Genomic DNA, 20673 nt, shown 5'->3' with positions numbered 1-20673 from the left:
AAATTGTTTTCATAATTTTTTTTGAATCTTTAACTATGATAATATATTACCTATTCAGATGAATAAATAGGGAATTCCCTGGCAGTCCAGAGGTTAGGACTTGGCACTCTCACTGCAGTGGCCCGGGTTCCATCCCTAGTTGGGGAATTAAGACCCCACAAGCCACGTGGCACAGCCAAAAAAAAATGAATAAATCAAAGAAGCAGTGAATATAAATATATAGAAACGTGTCTGGGATAAACGGCCTTGCTTACCCTGTAAGCTGAGTGTGCAGACGATAGAAAAACTCTGACTTTAAATCTGCACACTTTATAGTCAGATCTCTTTCAAAGCACCTAATACTTTTGTTGTTAAAATGGACATTTTTTTTTAAAGTATAAGTCCCACACTTATAAATGACCAGACTAAAAACCTGAACGTGAACAACTTGAGCAATATCTAACCTCAAGGGAAATGACCATTCTTTGGACCCTCTGTAGGTTTGTAGCCTATATACGGGTGACCAGGTGATAATTTTCTGCATCTAAATTTCCACTTATTGCCCTATCTCTTTGCTTCAGCATATCAGTTGCCTCCCATTGCTGTGACGATTTACCACAAAATTAGTGACTGAAGATAGCACCCTTTTACTGTATCACCGCCATGTAGCTCAGGAGTCCACATACAGCGGGGTGTGACTTCCTCCTCTAATATAGAGAATCTCACAGGCCAAAACCAAGGTGCAGGCAGAGCTGCATTCCTTACTAGAGACTGGGAGAGAATCCACTTCCAGGTTCATGCAGGCGCTTGGCAGAATTTGGCCTGCTTTTCCAAGATGGCTGTCCCCTGGGCATCATAATCAACTTCTAGGGGCTACCCCTTTCCTTGGCTTGTGGCCCCAACAATGGTGGGTGGGAGTACCTCTCTCCCTCCCCCTCCTCTGCTTCTGTCTGACTGTAGCCCGAGAAGCTTCTCTGCTTTTAAGGGCCCATGTGATTTTATTGGACCCACCTGAATAATCCAGGATAATCTTCCCATCTCAGTGTCTGCAACCTAATTCACATCTGCAGTGTCCCTGTTGCTATGTTACTTAACATATTCACAGGTTCCGGGGATCAAGATGTGGGCACCTTTCATGGATGGCATTAATCTGCCTACTGCTTTTGTAGGGTTCTCTTGTGATCACCAGGAAACTCAGTGGATCTAAGTAGTCCAAGAAAAGGGACTTTCTCTGAAACACAAAAGGTACAGTACCCAGTATAGTGCTCTATGTAAAAGATGACAAAAATATGAGGCAAAAATGATTATAAATATTGATCCTTGGTTTCCTAAGCTGTTTCCTCCAGATTTGTTATGGTGTGAATCATTCTAGAGCATTAATTAAGCAATCAATATTAAAATACCACCTCTGCCACTGAAGAGCTATGACTTTAATTCAATTTCCTGAGTCACTGTTACTTTCATTTCTATTTGTTTTGAAAAATATGTAAATAGTGTGATGATGAGTTGAAAAATCAGACAAAATTTAAAAATTCATACTTGTTCTTTTAAATGTCTCACCTTGGAAATCTGCTTTACATAATGTTATTCTCTAGCCTGCCACTCAGAGCTGCATTCCATTGCAAATACAAGAGTTGAATCATTCTCTAAAATTGTAATCATGGGGGGGCATAGGAAGGAGGCCGAGGGAAGAACTAGAGAGGCAGCGGAGAGGGGCCCTCCGGGAGGAGTGGGAGAGGAGTGGAGGGTGACTGCCCCGCCCACTGGGGCCCAAGGAGCCTGCTGCACTGCCAGGCCAATCCTGTGCCCTCCAAATCCCCCTCCAGGCCACGTGGGTCCCTGGAGGAATAAGAGGGTAACCAGGGAGATCAGGACAGGCAGGTGGGAGGGGCACTGTGGAAGAAGCCGGCGAGGAGAGGAGGGCATTTGCCCCACCCACTCAAGCCCAGAAAACTTGCTAGGCTCCCAGGTGAGGGCCCCTGCCCTCTGAGACTGGGGTGGGGGGCACACCTGAGCCCCTTCTGTTCCATGAGCCTAAGCCCCACCCCCCCACAGTCCCCAGGGCCTTTTCCAGCCCTGTGGGTCCTGAGCATGGGCCCCACCCACCACCTAAACCTCACCCTTGCTTAGGCCCCACTCTCCACAGCCAAGGCCTTCCCTCCCACCCTCTTTTTTTTTCCCCTTTCCCTCTTCCTCTTTTTTACTATTGTGGTACTGATGTACCTTCCAGTTGTTGATTCATCTATATTTTTATTTTTACATTCTTTCTAACATATCTGTTATTTTCCTAGTCTAATTTTATTTTTTACTTTGTTATTTTTCTCTCTCTCTCTTTTTTTTTTTTGCCACCCCACATGGCTTGCGGGATTTGCTTTCTGAGCCCGGGTTCCTGGGAAAGCTTCTGAGGTAGGATTTCTGAGTCTGTACTACTGGACTAGCAGAGAACCTCAGAACACAGGGAGTATTCATCAGAGTGAGGTCTCACAGAGTTCCTCATCTCAGCACCAAGACCCAGCTCTACCCAAAACCCTACAAACGCCAAGAACACAGTCCAACTCTTTAAAAAAAACAAATGAAATGACAAAAAAATATGTCACAGATGAAAGAGCAAGTTAAAAACCTACAAGACCAAATAAACGAAGAGGAAACAGGCAATCTACCTGAAAAAGAATTCAGAGAAATGAGAGTAGAGATGAACCAGAATTTCAGAAACAGAATGGAAGCACAGATTGAGAACATACAAGAAATGTTTAACAAAGATCCAGAAGAACTAAACAACAAACAAACAGAGAGGAACAACACAATAAATGAAATTAAAAATATACTAGAGTGCTTCCCTGGTGGCGCAGTGGTTGAGAGTCCGCCTGCCAATGCAGGGAACCCGGGTTCGTGCCCTGGTCCGGGAGGATCCCACATGCCGCGAAGCGGCTGGGCCCGTGAGCCATGGCCACTGAGCCTGTGTGTCTGGAGCCTGTGCTCCCTAACGGGAGAGGCCACAGTGGTGAGAGGCCCGCGTACAGCAAAAAAACACCCCCCAAAAAACAAAAAAAAACACTAGAAGGAATCAATAACAGAATAACAGACGCAGAAGAATGAATAAGTGAGCTGGAAGACAAAATGGTGGAAATAACTGCCGAAGAGCAGAATAAAGAAAAATGAATGAAAAGAATTGAAGACGATCTCAAAGACCTCTGGGACAACACTAAACACACCAACATTCGAACTACAGGGGACCAAGAAGAAGAAGAGGAAAAGAAAAGGTCTGAGAAAATATTTGAAGATATTATAGTGGAAAACTTTCCTAACATGGGAAAGTGGCAAACTTTCCTAACCAGCAAGTTTTTTTGGCATCCCAAAAAAACTTTCCTAACATGAGAAAGTCAAGTCTAGGAAGCACAGAGAGTCCCATACAGGATAAACCCAAGGAAAAACACACCAAGACATATATTAATCAAACTAACAAAAATTAAATTTAAAGAAAAAATATTAAAAGCAGCAAGGGAAAAACAACAAATAACATACAAAGGAATCCACATAAGGTTATCAGCTGATTTTTCAGTGGAAACTCTGCAGGCCAGAAGGGAGTGACAGGATATACTTAAAGTGATGAAAAAGAAAAACCTACAACCAAGATTACTCTACCCAGCAAGGATCTCATTCAGATTCAATGGAGAAGTCAGAAGCTTTTCAGAGAAACAAAAGCTAAGAGAATTCAGCACCACCAAACCAGCTCTACAACAAATGCTAAAGAAATTTCTCTAAGCAGGAAAGACAAGAGAAGAAAAAGACCCACAAAATCAAACCCAAAACAATTAAGAAAATGGTAATAGGAACATACATATCGATAATAACCTTGAATGTAAATGGATTAAATGCCCCAATCAAAAGACACAGACTAGATGAATGGATACAAAAACAAGACCCATATATATGCTGTCTACAAGAGATTCACTTCAGACCTAGGGACACATACAGACTGAAAGTAAGGGGATGGAAAAAGATATTCCATGCAAATGGAAATCAAAAGAAAGCTGGAGTACTAATACTCGTATCAGATAAAATAGACTTTAAAATAAAGACTGGTAAAAGAGATAAGGAGGGATACAACATAATGATCAAAGGATCAATCCAAGAAGATATAACAATTATACATGTTTATGCACTCAACAGAGGAGCACCTCAATACATAAGGCATATGCTAACAACCATGAAAGGAGAAATCAACAGTAACACAATAATAGTAGGGGACTTTAACACCCCACTTACATCAATGGACAGATCATCCGAACAGAAAATAACTAAGGAAACACAAGCTTTAAATGACACAATAGACCAGATACATCTAATTGATATTTATAGAACATTCCACCCAAAAGTGGCAGAATACACTTTCTTCTCAAGTGTACATGGAACATTTTCCAGGATAGGTCACATCTTGGGTCTTCAGAAAATTTAAGAAAATTGAAATCGTATCAAACATCTTTTCTGACCACAATGCTATGAGATTGGAAGTCAATTACAGGAAAAAAAACTGTAAAAAACACAAATAAACAATGAGCTACTAAATAACTAAGAGAACACTGAAGAAATCAAAGAATAAATAAAAAAATACATAGAAACAAATGACAACAAAAACACAATGACCCAAAACCTATGGTACACAGCAAAAGCAGTTCTAAGAAGGAAGTTTATAGCAACTCAATATCACCTCAAGAAACAAGAAAATTCTAAAATAAACAATCTAACCCTACACTTAAAACAACTAGAGAAAGAAGAACAAAGAAAACCCAAAGTCAGTAGAAGGAAAGAAATCATAAAGATCAGAGCAGAAATAAATTAAATAGAAATGAAGAAAACAATACCAAAGACCAATACAAATAAAACCTGTTATTTTGAGAAGATAAAATTGTTAAACCCTTAGCCAGACTCATCAAGAAAAAAAGGGAGAGTATGCAAATCAATACAATTAGAAATGAAAAGGGAGAAATCACAACTGATACTGCAGAAATACAAAGGATTATAAAAGACTACTACAAACAACTATATGCCAATAAAATGGACAACCATGAAGAAATGGACAAATTCTTGGAAAGGTACAATTTTCCAAGACTGAACCAGGAAGAATTAGAAAATATAAACAGACATATCACAAGCAATGAAATTGAAACTGTAATTAAAAATCTTCCAACAAACAAAAGTCCAGGAACAGATGGCTTCACAGGCAAATTCTGTCAAACACTTAGAGAAGAGCTAATACCGATCCTTCTCAAACACTTCCAAAAATTTGTAGAGGGAGAAACTCTCCCAAATTCATTCCACTAAGCCACCATCACCATGATACCAAAACCAGAAAAAGATACCACAAAAAAAGAAAACTACAGGCCAATATCACTGATGATCATAGATGTAAAAATACTGAACAAAAGACTATCAAACAGAATCCAACAGCACATTAAAAGGATCATACACCATGATCAGTTGGTATTCATCCCAGGGATGCAAGGATTCTTCAATATATGTAAACCAATCAATGTGATACACTTATTAACAAATTAAGGAATAAAAAACATATGATCATCTCAATAGATGTAGAAAAAGCTTTTAACAAAATTCAACACCCATTTATGATAAAAACTCTCCAGAAAATGGGCAGAGAGGGAACCTACCTCAACATAATAAAGGCCATATATGACGAACCCACAGCAAGCATCATTCTCAACGGTGAAAAACTGAAGGCATTTCCACTAGGATCAGGAACAAGACAAGGATGTCTACTCTCACCACTATTATTCAACATAGCTTTGGAAGTCCTAGCCACAGCAGTCAGAGAAGAAAAAGAAATAAAAGGAATACAAATTGGAAAAGAAGTAAAACTGTCACCATTTGCCGACGACATGATACTATACATAAAAAATCCTAAAGTTGCCACCAGAAAACTACTAGAACTAATCCGTGAATTTGGTAAGGTTGCAGGATACAAAATTAATGCGCAGAAATTGCTGGCATTCCTATACACCAACAATGAAAAATCAGAAAGAGAAATTAAGGAAACACTCCCATTTACCATCACAACTAAAAGAATAAAATACCTAGGAATAAAACTACCTAAGGAGACAAAAGACCTATATTGCAGGAAACTATAAGACACTGATGAAAGAAAATAAAGGTGACACAAACAGATGGAGACATATACCATGTTCTTGGATAGGAAGAATCAACATTGTGAAGATGAATATACTGCCCAAAGCAATCTACAGATTCAGTGCAATCCCTATCAAACTACAAATGGCATTCTTCACAGAATTAGAACAAAAAAAATCATACAATTCATATGGAAACACAAAAGGCCCTGAATAGCCAAAGCAATCTTGAGAAAGAAAAATGGAGGTGGAGGTATCACGCTCCATGACTTCAAATTATACCACAAAACTACAGTAATCAAGATAGTATGGTACTGGCACAAAAATAGAAATATAGATCAATGGTATAGGATAGAATGCCCAGAGATAAACCCATGTAGATGTGGTCAACTAATTAATGATGAAGGAGGCAAGAACTTACAATGGAGAAAAGACAGCCTCTTCAATAAGTGGTGCTGAGAAAACTGGACAGCTACATGTAAAAGAATGAAATTAGAACACTACCTAACATCATACACAAAAATAAACTCCAAATGGATTAAAGACTTAAATGTAAGTCTTTATGTAAGAAACCATAAAACTTTTAGAGTAAAAAATAGGAATAACACTCTTTGACATAAATCACAGCAAGATCTTTTCTGACCCACCTCCTGGAGTAATGGAATTAAAAACAAAAATAAACAAACGGGACTTAATTAAACTTAAAAGCTTTTGCACAGCAAAGGAAACCATAAACAAGACAAAAAGACAACCCTCAGGATGGGAGAAAACATTTGCAAATGAAACAACAGACAAAGGATTACTCTCCAAGATATACAAACAGTTCATGGAATTTAATATCAAAAAAAACAAACAATCCGGTTAAAAAATAGGTGGAAGGCCTAAATAGACCTTTCACCAAGGAAGACATACAGATGGCCAAGAGGCACATGAAAAGATGCTCAACATCACTGATTATTAGAGAAATACAAATCAAAACTACAATGAGGTAACACCTCACGCCAGTCAGAATAGCCATTATCAAAAAAGCTAGAAGCAATAAATGCTGGAAAGGTTGTGGTGAAAAGGGAACCCTCCTACACTGTTGGTGGGAATGTAAGCTGATACAACCACTATGGAAGGTTCCTTAAAAAGTAAAAATAGAGCTACCATATGACCCAGCAATCCCAGTACTGGGCCTATACCCTGAGAAAACCATATTTCAAAAAGAGACATGCACCACACTGTTCATTGCAGCATTATTTACAATAGCCAGGACATGGATCCAACCTAAATGTCCATCAACAGATGAATGGATAAAGAAGATGTGGCACATACATACAATGGAATATTACTCCGCCATAAAAATAAACGAAATTGAGTTATTTGTAGTGAGGTGGATGGACCTAGAGTCTGTTATACAGAGTGACGGAAGTCAGAAAGAGAAAAACATACACTGTATGCTAACGCATATATATGGAATCAAAAAAAAAAATGGTACTGATGAACCTAGTTGCAGGGCAGGAATAAAGATGTAGACATAAAAAAAGACTTGAGGACATGTGGTGGGAAGGCAAAGTTGGGGCGAAGTGAGAGTAGCATCGACATATATACACTACCAAATGTAAAATAGTTGGCTGGTGGGAAGCAGCCGCATAGCACAGGGAGATCGGCTTGGTGCTCTGCGATGACCTAGAGGGGTGGGATAGGGAGGATGGGAGGGAGGCCAAGAGGGAGGGGATATGGGGACATGTGTATGCATATGGCTGATTCACTTTGTTGTGCAACAGAAATTAACATGGTATTGTGAAGCAATTTACTCCAATAAAGATCTATTTTAAAAAATTATAATCATGTAAATCCCTTTTAAATGTTAGATTCATAATAAATAGCATGTCCAATATTCCTCAATTTGTTATCATCAGCAAATTGCTTGATGCATTGTTTTCTTCCAAGTTTTGATCATTAATTAAGAGGTTTTTGGTGACTGAACGTTGCCCAGCCCTATACACCTCATTAAGAACCTCCTGGCACCAGAGCCATTGGGTCATTTATCAGTCCTGATTGCCCTCAGTCTCCCAGCTCACTTACATATGAGAGTCTCATCAAATCTCACTGCAATCAGAGCTGTGGGCCAGGCTCTGAGATGTTGTCAGAGACCACCACAGACATTCAGAGGGCCCACAGTGAAATCAGCACCCTCTGAATTAATATGAGATTCACTGAGTCAGACCTTTGTCCATAACTAACTATAGTCCACAGAACAATAAATCTGAGGTAGGAATGGAAAAGGAGAGAGTAGATGTGTGTGAGAAATATTTAAGTAATAGTATTGGTATGACTATGGAATAGATGCAGGAAATGAAAGATGCTCAAATTATAATTTTTCTTGCCTTCAATAACTGGATGGATAGGGATGCCATTCCTTTGGAGAATACAGAAGAACAGTAGTTCTTGTGTGTGTGTGTGTGTCTGTGTGTCTGTGTGTATGTCTGTGTGTGCCTGTGTTTGTGTGTATGTCTGTAGTGTCTGTGTGTGTGTCTGTGTGTATGTCTGTGTGTATCTCCACGTGTATGTGTGTGTGTGTGTGGTGGCTGTGAACATAATGTGGAGTTGTAAAAAGTCTATTTTTATAAAGTATTTTCGATACATCTCAGTAATATCTAAATAGTTATATCCAGTAGTCATTTCAGTACATGTGTCTGATATCCAGGAGTGTGGTCTGAGTTTAGATAATGGAGTGGTCACAGTTTAGGTGTGCAAAATAGAGTCAGGGGACCATTGAGAATCTGGTCTCAGACACATCCCTGCACCACTGAGAACTGGAATTTTCTGTGAACTGCACCAAACTCAAGGATACCAGCAATTTTTAAAGCACCATCAGCCCCCTGCAACCTAGTGATCTCACCTCCGTTCCCTTTGCAGCTATGTAACCATTTTGTATCCCAACCACTCCTCTTTAACAAGCACCCTTACTTCTTTCTAGGTGCAATTATAATTCTTGATAAACAAGTCATGTAGCTAACTGTGGCCTTGAGGTTTTTGCCTTTATAAGCCTCCTCCATTCTGTGGTCCAGCAGAACACAATTCAAGTGCTTCTTGAAACTCTGTTTCTTGGGCTGCAGTTCTAAAAAAAGGAACCCAAGGAAACACCTCTTTATTTCAATCAGGTCTTTGTTTCTGAAATGTTAATTAACAGATTTGGATTCCATCATAATATACATAGTAATTCACAATACACAGGTAGATGAACTCCATCAGGAAGAAGCTGTATAAAAGGAAGAACAAAGAATGTATTGAGAAGAACCTTAACAACTATAAACGGAGACAGCTGAGTCCAGCCAGGAATGCAAGCCTATAAATCTATTAAACAAGGAAACAGTAGTTTCAAGGGGATGACAGCATTCATCAGCAGCAAATATTGCCAGCTAATCTGGAGCATAATGCAGTATGCTATTATTAAAGTCTTCTTTATAACTTTCAATCAACTTTGTATGTAGACAATGAACACAAAACAAAGACAGCCGGCTTTGAAACTAAGGTGTGCCTGTGATGGAATCACAACTCTGTCACTTGAAGAGTGGCATGGAGCAAGTTATGTCACTTCTCTAAGGCTCACTATATCCACATGTCACATCCAGAGGGTGATGCCTCCCCACAGAATGGAGAGGTTTACTGGTGATGATATATTTTAAGCAGCAAATGTTGCTCCCATGCCAATTTAAATTAAGTGGGGTGTGGGGCAAGACTTGGGTCACTTTTGTTCATTGCTACATCCCCAGTTTCCATAAGAGTGTTTTTGACATAGTAGGTATTCTATAAACTTTATTTAATGAATAAGTAGTAGATACTTCCTTTACCAACACTTGCATTGTATGGACCTGTACAATGCATTGTTGATAGATTTTAGTGACCAGTATAAAACCTGTTGAAATGTTTGAAGAGATAAATGGGATTTCTGGAATTTCATCTTTGTACTGGAGGAATATTGATAATTTAATTATGAGGTGATTTACTAACAATTGAAAAGTGGTCCTGAGTTATCGATGTGTTTCAGTTCAAGTTATTTGGACAAAATATATTAAGGGACTCATGTATTTAAGTAAATGTGCCAGATTGTGAAGGAGATGCAAAGAAAAGTAGAAGAGATACTGCTAACCAATAAATCTGCAATTTATTTCAATAAAAATAAAATGGCTTGCTGTTCCTATAACTTAGAAAAAGTGAAAATGGGAATTTGACAGACAGAGCAAAGACAGCAATTAACCCCTCATACACATTCCTTTCAGGATAACTTTACCCAAGTCAGCAGGACAGACTGTCACTGGGAAAGGGAAATGTAACATCAACCTCTTGTATAGCTTTTTCCTTTTAAAACAATGTCCTTCTCTCACATCTTTTCACTTAATGTCAATAATCATCATGAAAAGTGAAATATTCGACACTTTGATTCCGTAACTGGTGTTATAAATCATACACTATCCTAGAGAGAGAAATATGAAAGATAATATAAAATTTCCTCATTTTAATACATGAAGAATGAAGAAACTAGAACTTATTAACATTAAATAATTTCTCCATGTGAACTTCTTTTCAGATTTTATAATCTATATTTCTTTGTATAAAATACATGCTTACTATAGAAATTTTTAAAAAGTAAAGAAAAACTAAAGACAGGAAAAAATACTATGAAATATTTTACAAAAATTTACCTGATGAAAATAAACTTCCATTTCCAAAGTAGTAACAAGATAGAAGTTTATATCTCCCAAAGTGATTTCTGTTTTTTATATTTACGTTTTAATTTACGTTTTCAGTTCTCTCCAATTGCATAAGTTTTATTTTTTATTTATTTATTTTTATTGGGGTATAGTTGCTTTACAATGTTGCATTAGTTTCTGCTGTACAGCAAAGTGAATCAGCTATATGTATACAGATATCCCTTCCCTCTTGGACTTCCCTCCCCTGCCATCCCACCCATCTATGGAGGTTCCTTAAAAAACTAAGAACAGAACTACCATATGACCCAGCAATCCCACTACTGGAAATATACCCTGAGAAAACCATAATTCAAAAAGACACGTGCACCCCAATGTTCACTGCAGCACTATTTACAATAGCCATGTCATGGAAGCAACCTAGATGTCCATCGACAGAGGAATGGATAAAAGTGTGGTACGTATATACAATGGAATATTACTCAGCCATAAAAAGGAATGAAATTGGGTCATTTCCAAAGTGATATATTCCTAATTGGGCTTTTCTCCAAGTGTTGGTTCAAGCATCCAAATAGACTTGTCTTTTACAGTGGTTTCAAGGTAACAGAATAAAGACAAAAGCCAAACAAATGCAAGAACATGGAAGAACATGCCTGGGAGCTTTCATGAGCCAAGCTGGTAAGCAGTGCTTCACTTTAGTTCATGTTCTATTATTGGTTAGCATTGAGAACCTGCTTATCCTACCAGCTAATCCCCAACCCCCTTAAGGACCATCATGATAGTTTGCCTGCAAAAAAGCAGCACATATATCTTCACTTGATCCAGGAAATAATCATCCACAGTGAATTATCTTCCTCTTCTTTTTCCAAAATACCCCAAACTGCCTGCTAACACCTTGCAACAAAGCAAAGAGTCCCAAATGTACTGGAAGGCAAATTAGAAACACTTCCTGGCTTCCAAATTCCACACTAATAGGATGCTTGCCAAGCAGAAACTGTCTCATGCGTTTCCTATTTTTAATCTATATTATGGACTGAATGTTTTTGTCCCCTGAAAAACTCATAGGTTGAAGCCCTAACTCCTAATGTGATGGTATCAGGAGGTGGGACCATTGGGAGGTAATTAGGTTTAGATGAGGTCATGAGGGTAGAGCCCCCATGATGGGATTAGGGTCTTTATAAGAAATGACACCAGAGAGCTTGCTTTCTCTTCTTCTCTCCATGAACATACACCTAGGAGAAGCCATGTGAGCACAGAGCAAGAAGGCAATGGTATACAAGCCGGGAAGTGGGCCCCCAACCAGCCACCACATCTGCCAGCACCTTGATTTCGGACTTCCTAGCCTCTAGAATCGTGGGAAATAAACGTCTGTTGTTTAAGCCACCTCATTTATGGTATTTTATTATAGCAACATGAGCTAACTAAGACACTCTACTATTGAAACTAAAGTGATGGCAGATGGGTTCTCATACAGCACAAACTCATGACTATATGACTTTTGCCAATTTTGTTGGTGACTTGGTTTTAGTTTTGTCACAACTTAGGCATATAACTTCATACAACTGGAAGGAGATTTGAATATTTTATCTAGCTATGTCCACAAAGTAGAAAAAGGCAATTTCGTCAGAAGCTAAACAGCTCTGCCACATAAATTATAGAGGTATTGTTAGGTGATAATGTTTATTTATTATAGCAATATGTATAGCAGCAAAATATTCAAATAAGCCAAATGCCAAATGCAACAATATTCCTGTCCTTACTAAGTCTTTCAGCTGTATTTGAAGCTATTGAACATTTCTTTGTCCTCAAAACAGTCCTTTCTCTTGACCTCTGTGAAAAGACACTGTCCTTATTTTCCTTCTCCTCAGCTCCTTGGCAGGCTCCTCTTCCCCTACCCATTTGTCAGGGTTGGATTCTGGCCTCAGCATCCTTTTATTATATGGTCCATTCCCCCTGAGCAATCCAATCAACTCTTTTAATTTTAACTATTGTCCAAATCCTGATGATTTTCAAATGTTTTTTCAACTCAAATACACCTCCTGAGTTTTAGGCACATATCTTCAATTCTCTGGTAGACAAATCTGGAAGTTCCACAGGCAATCTTTCTTTCTTTTTTTTAATGAAGAAATAAAGATCATCCCTTTTCTAAGCCACTAACTGGACTCCTTTTCTGACGTGTTTGGTCGTTTTTTTCTCTCATGATGGAGACCTGAGCACCACCTTCACTCTTCTTCTCTATCACTATTCTTAGCTAATCAATCTCAAACCCTGTCAGTCTAATCTCACTTGTGCTTTTTGAGTTACAGACGTTTTCCCACTCCTAATGCTGTTGGTTTAATTCTGTTTAATTCACCATCATCTTTATTAAGGACTACAGACAAATTCTCTTAATTGGTCTTCCTCCTGGACTCTCCACCTCTTATTTTTAATACTAGATTCAGAATAATATCACTAGATTCAGAATAATATTGCTAAAGGGTATGTGACCAAGATGGTGGAATAGGAAGAGCCTGAGCTTCTGAGCTATGAACAGACTAATTTGAGTAATGAAATTGAATCAGTAATAATAATAATAATAACCACAGTAATAGTAATAATAATAGTAAAAGCTCCCAACAAACAAAAGTCCAGAATCAGATTGCTTCATAGGTGAATTCTACCAAACATTTAAAGAAGAATTAACACCTATCCTTCTCAAACTATTCCAAAAAATTAAAGAGAAAGGAATGCTTTTGAACTCCTTCCATGAGGTCAGCATCACCTTAATATCAAAATCTAATAAAGACACCACAAAAAAGAAAATTATAGGCAAATATCACTAATAAACATAAAAGCAAAAATCCTTAAAAAATATTAGCAAACCAAATTCAATAATACATTAAGAGGGTTATACACCATGATCAAATGGGATTTATTCCAGGGATGCAAGGATGGCTCAAGAACTATAGATCAATCAGCATGACACACATTAACAAATTAAAAAATAACATTCTTACGATCATCTCAGTAAATGCAAAAACAGCTTTTGACAAAATTCAACATCGATTTAAGATTAAAACTCTCAAGATAATAGACATAGAGGGACCATACATCAACATAATGAAAACTGTGTATGATGAAAACACAGCTAACATCATACTCACTGATGAAAAGCTGAAAGCATTTCCTCTAAGATTAAAAACAAGACAAGAACACTCACTCTTGCTATTTTTATTCAACATACTGTTGAAAGTCCTAGCCACAGAAATCAGACAAGGAAAACTAACAAAAGGAATTTAAATTGGAAAAGAAAAAGTAAAGATGACATGATACTATATATACAAATTCCTAACAGTAACACCAAAAAAAGTATTAGAAGTAATAAATGGATTCCATGAAGTTGCAGAATACAAAACTAATATACAGAAATCCATTGTGCATCCATACTATAATAACAAACTATCAGAAAGAGAAATTAAGAAAACAATCCCAGTTATAACTGCAGCAAAAAGAATAAAATACCTAGGAATAAATCTAACCGAGGAGGTAAAAGACTTGTACTCTGAAAAGTATAAAACACTGATGACAGAAATTGAGGACAACACAAACAAATAGAAAAATATACCATGCTCATGGATTGAAAGAATTAACATTGCTAAAATGACCATATTACCCAAGGCAATCTTAAGATTCAAAGACATTCCTATCAAAATACCAATGACTTTTTTCACAGAATTAGAACAAATAATTCTAAAAATTCTACAGAAACATAAATTACCCTGAACAGCCAAAGCAATCTTGAGAAAGAAGAACAAAGTGAACAAAGTCACTTTAAACTATATTACAAAGTTATAGTGATCAAAACAATACGGTACTGGCACAAAATTAGACACATAGATCAATGGAATAGAATAGAGAGCCCATAAATAAACTCATGTTTCTATGGCCAATTATTCTATGAAAAAGGAGGCAAGAACATACAATGGGAAAAAATAGTCCCTTTGATAAATGGTGTTGGGAAAACAGGACTGCTACATGCAAATGAATCCAACTGGACTACTTTCTCAGCTCATAAACAAAAATAAACTCAGTGTAAATTAAAGACTTAAATGTAAGACCTAAAACCATAAAATCCTAGAAGAAAACATAGGCAGTGCACTCTTTGACATAGGTTCTTAGAAATATTTTTTGGACCTCAACCAAGGGAAACAAAAATAAACAAATGGGTCTACATCAAACTAAAAAGCTTTGAACAATGAAGGTAACTATCAACAAAACAAAAAGGCAGCCTACTGAAAGGGGGAAGATATTTGCAAATAATTTATATGATAAAGTGTTAATATCTAAAATATAAAAAGAACTCATGCAACTCAATGTCAAAACAATGAAGTAACCAATTTAAAAATGGGCAGAGGACATGAATAGACATTTTTCTGAAGAAGACATACAGATGGCCAACAGACACATGAAAAGATGTTCAACATCACCAATTAACATGGAAATGCAAATCAAACCACAATGAGATACCACCTCATACCTGTCAGAATGACTGTCATCAAAAAGGCAACAAATAACAAGTGCTGTTGAGAATGTGGAGAAAAGGGAACCCTTCTGCACTGTTGGTGGGATTGTAAATTGGTATAGTCACAATGGAAAAACAGTACATAGATGTCTCAAAAAATTAAAAATAGAACTGCCATAGAATTCAGCAACTTAACTTCTGTGTATTTACCTAAATAAATAGAAACTCTAATTTGAAAAGATATAGTCACCCCAATGTTTACTGCAGCATTAATTACAGTAGCCAAGATATGGAAGCAACATAAATTTGCATTATTAGATGAATGAATAAATCAAATGTTGCACACACACACACACACACACACACACACACACACACACACACTAGAATATTATTTAGCCATAAAAATAAAATTTTGCCCTTTGTGACAACACTGGTGAATCTAGAAGGTATTATACCAAGTGAAATAAGTCAGCAGATGAATACCATATGATCTCACTTATAAAAGGAATGTAAATAAACAAACAAGCAAAATAAAACAAAAACAGATCCATGGATACAGAGAACAAAAGGGTGGTTGTCAGAGGGGTAGGAGGTTGGGGAAGGGTCAAAATAGGCGAAGGGGATTAAGAGGTACAAACCTTCCATTATAAAATAAATACAGCATAAAGAATATGGTCAACAATATCATAATAACTGTGTATGGGACAAATGGTTTCTAAATTTATCGTGGTGATCATTTCTTAAAGTATGTAAATGCCTGATCACTATGTAGTATACCTGAAACTAACATCATATTGTACATCAACTATATTTCAATGACAGTAAAAAAGAAACAATATCACTAAAATATAAACTGAGATATATTATTTTGAGTGTAGGTACCAGTAAATCAGTGTTTTTGCACTGTCAATATTGTTACCCTCATAGCATAATTGTGCCAAAAGAGTTATTTCTCTTCTTATGACATAGACTTATTACCAATGTCCTCTTTAGTTATTTGAAGGCTTAGTACGTTCCAGAATCTAGGAAAAAGAAGGAAATTGAGGAAGAGGAGAGAACATTTAATCACAACCCTATGACGAACAGTGATTTAGTTAGTAGGTATAAAAACTTTCTGGACATTTGAACACTCATCTAAGACAATTTAATTGAAATGAGTTCACATAGTGTTTGTTCTCAAATTTATAGGTCTTGGAATTAGGGCCATTCTCCTTGGGTGTTTGAGTGTATTATTTATTTTAATTGATTCTAGTTTGACTTCTAAACTGGGTTTTTTAAAGTTATTAATAGAAACAGTTACCTTATCCAAAGGGAACTACTGCATTTGTGGCCTAGCTGTAAAGCTTTATGACAGGGCCTTCTAAAGCAGTGTGAATTATTTACACAATAATATTTGTGGAGGCTTTAATCAAAGGGGCACAGAAATAGAGGAAGCAAAGCAAGGTAGCAATGGGGCAACTCTGAGGTGGAGAAAATGAAGGTCTATTATTGTGGTTTTAGGATATTAGAAGAAAATGTTTTCCTCTATTTCATCCTTTTCCCATATTCAATATTTGAAGCTTCTATTATCAGCTATATCAAGTTGCAAGCAAATTGTTTGGAAGAAAAAGTGAAAATTAAGTGCAAGTCTCATTTTTTTAGATGAGAAGTGTTAAGCTCAGAGGATGGATAGGATGTGTTCAAAATGCTGTAGTGAGAATAAACATAAACCTTTGCATCTGTGTAAGTTATCCAAGCATTGCATTATTATCCTTATTTAGTACATATTAGTTTTCTATTGGGCGTGATAAATTACCTCAAATTTGGTGGCTTAAAGTCACATACATCTATTATCTCCCAGTTTCTGAGGGTCAGGAGTCTGGGTTCAGCTTAGCTGAGTCCTCTACTCAGGGTCTTACAAAGTTTGTGATCAAGGTGGTAGGTAGCCTGGGATATAGTACCATTTGTAGCTTAGAATTTTCTTCTGAGATCCCATGGTTATTGGCAGACTAATTTCTTTGTAACTGTAGAAATCCCTCTGACTAATTTCCAGGACAGATGGAAATCCTCTTAGGCTTTTAGACCCTTTTGTTTAGGATTTATATGATTAGGCCAAGCCTACCCAGGATATCCTTCTCCTGATTACTTCAAAATTGACTGATTGGAGAATTTAAATGCTTTTGTGACATCCTTTCTCTCTTGTGATATAATAATGACCAAGAGATTGATATCCATCATATTCACAAAGTTTTAGATTTCCTTGGGATAGTTTACTAGCATAAATGGACAAAGAGACAAGATTAGATGTCTTGAATCAGACATCCTGACTTCAGATAGTCTCTGGAACTTACTGACCAAATACTCATGCAACTTACTTAGTGCTTCCCCTAGGCTTTTAAGACTTTGTTTTCTCCTTCACAAAGTTAGGATTAAAATACATTCACAAACTAGGTACTTTTTTGAATTGTGTGTCCAGAATAGAAACCAGACACTATTTCTTACTATTTGATCAAGTTCACCACCTCTTGGCTGATTTATTTAAAGTCAATGCTGCTTTGTTTCACTGGGTAATGCATAATATAGTTGTTAATCTTTTTCCTTGGACCCAGAAACTTGAATTTCTTTTGACCAAAAACTTGAAAATTTAAAACTTTACTTATTTTCATTTGTTTATTTTACATGAAGAAGATTATAAAACCAACATGAATTTCAGAGATTGGCATATGCAAGGAAATGAATGTTAACAAAAGGTGCTATGTTCCTTGGCCAAATTTTCTTGCCTCTAAGATATATTTTGAAAAAAAAGTTAACAAAATGGCAACTGTTAAAGACTGATCTCAGACCAAAAATGAGACTGTTTTGCATTTCTGGGTTTAAATTAAAAGTCTATTAACATTTGTGGGAGCCGGGTGGGAACCAAGCCTTACAAAACAGCCCTTGATTGGTAATTAGCAATTAGAAAGTTTCAGAATGTTCAGAAGGTAATTTTGGATAAGTATCTAAACCCATGGCTGCATGTCTGATCCTTTGCCAAATTTTTCACTTATCAGATTTGCAAAGCTGAGAATAAAATTTCTCAGGTACAGGTTGCCTCTGGGAATATTTTCAATGTTTGCTCCATTTAAGGCAAAACGGATTCCATAGTTTTTTTTTTTTTTCCCCCCAAGCTGTGGTACTTTTTGAAGCAAGAGCATGGAGGTACGTGAAAGGTAAATAAGTAATAATGAATTATTTGGTACATACTTTGTACCTGATGTCTTTCTCAAGCCCCCAAATAAAGGACTGTTACTTTAATTTTCCAGATGTTTAGAGATGCTACATAATTTACCCAAAGTCATAAGTGTTTATTCAGCATAAGGACCCAGTTATATCTGACCACATGGTTCACAAAAAGAAAAGCCTGTACAAGGATGTGGAGATGATTCTTTCTTATGGAGACTCTGTCAGGAGGGAAAAGCAACCAGTCAATTTGCAAAATGGGACAATATGGTGAAACAGAACTTGCTTCAGTTGTGATGCTATGTAGGTAGTCTCTGTGAGTTATTCATTTATTTCTTCATTCACTTAACAACATTTCTTAAGCACCTACTTTGTACCAGGAACTGTATTAAGCCTTTAAGATACATCCATGCATAAACTAAACAAAATCTTTGGCCCTTTAGAGCTTAGTTTTACATGGCCCAACAGACTCTACACAATACTTATACGAAGAAGTAAATTATATTGTATGTCAACAGATGATGGGAAAATTGAACAGGGTATAGGGATCAGGAGGGTGATATGAAACAGAACAGTCGGAATAGGGGACATGGGGAGGAAACCACTGGTCAAAAATGGAATAAGATCAATTAGATATGAGGGTGTTCAGAGGGAAAGAACTAGAGAAGGATGGGCCAAAAGTTAATCTGGGAGTGAGTCTAACCTCTTTTTCCTTTGCACTACAAAAATCCACAAGTCTATACTTTTTTCATTTCTGCTAGAGACCATGTCCATCCTCTTTCTCCTTTGTCTCTTCCTTCTGTTGTCCCTTCTCTGACCATTTCTAATTCTCCATTCACTTATTCACTTTCTCCTTATTTTTCTTCATTCTCTTTATGTTATGACTCATCTTCAAGAATTTTTTCATAATGTATGATTTCCCGTTTTATATTACTCTTATGATCCTCTACCTCTTCTACCCAAAAGCTTCCTTAGGTGATACTGCACAGAGGACACGTGAGCAACTTTTCTCCCTTCTTTCAAACTTTTATCTATGCCTTATATTTGCTTAATGATTTATTAGGTCTTTGTATTATATATTCTGCATTTGAGTCCTAAGGTTCATTTTTCACCCTTGTTTGGTATCCTCTGTGGACCTATAGAGCCTAGCTGTCTTGCCATGTCAATTCCAATTGGTTTAATCCAGATCATAGGACCAAAAGGGATTCATCATCCTTTCTTCCTTCCTTTTTGACGTGGTTTTGCAGTGGTTTATCAAGATCACAGCTCTTGCTGGGTAGCCCTCTCTTCCCACTGTAGCTCTTATTGGAAACCATGCACTCTCTTGTCCCTTCAGGCAAGGGTAGCAGTGACTTACTTTATGCACCTTTTCTTATGGGTTTTCTTACTTCTATGCACATATTTGTAAACAGTTCCTTCATTGAACCCTTCTTGAATGCCTTCTTGAAATTCATCTATCTATTTGTCTATCTATCTACTCTGGTAGACAAAACATACCATTGCATTTATTTGCTGGTGAGGATAAATGCATTTTCACATATGTCTTTTTAAAACTTTTCACTTTTGTGATAAGTCCTTTAATACTCTCTGTTCATTTTTACTAGTTATTGTCTTTTCTTATTGATTTATAAAATGCTCTTAAGTAGAGATATTAATCATTTTGTTTCATATGTGAATCAGTTATCTATTACTTTTGCTAGTTTACTTTCCAGTCTTTAATTTGTTGTCTATGTTTATTATTTTAAAACTACTACCTTTTTAGGTACTTATACCTATCAGTCTTTTATTTTTTCCTCTTTTGTGCTTTTACTTGACTGTCAATCTGAAAAGAAACTTTTCTAATACCATAAACTTGTGTGTGTTTATTTCCACTCTAAATTTTGCCTAGTAGATTTGGAATGTTATTTAGTATTTTTAAATATATAGTCCTTCCACAATTTATTCTGGTGAAAATTATAAAGTAACTATAGAACTTCTTTTTTTTTCAGAATATTGACCTAAATATTTCTAAAGAACATACTTTTTTCTTACTAACTTAAAGTGACATCTGTCTCATATGCTAAAGTCTTTTTGCAGTTGAATCTGTTTCTGAAGTTTGTAATCTGTCCTTTCCTCTGTGTTAATACAACACTGCTATAACTAATATATCTTTATT

Source organism: Tursiops truncatus, chromosome 7 (assembly GCF_011762595.2).
Source record: "Tursiops truncatus isolate mTurTru1 chromosome 7, mTurTru1.mat.Y, whole genome shotgun sequence".
NCBI classification, from domain to species: domain Eukaryota; kingdom Metazoa; phylum Chordata; class Mammalia; order Artiodactyla; family Delphinidae; genus Tursiops; species Tursiops truncatus.
The sequence above is the reverse complement of the archived record's forward strand: the minus strand, read 5'-3'. Positions refer to the sequence as shown.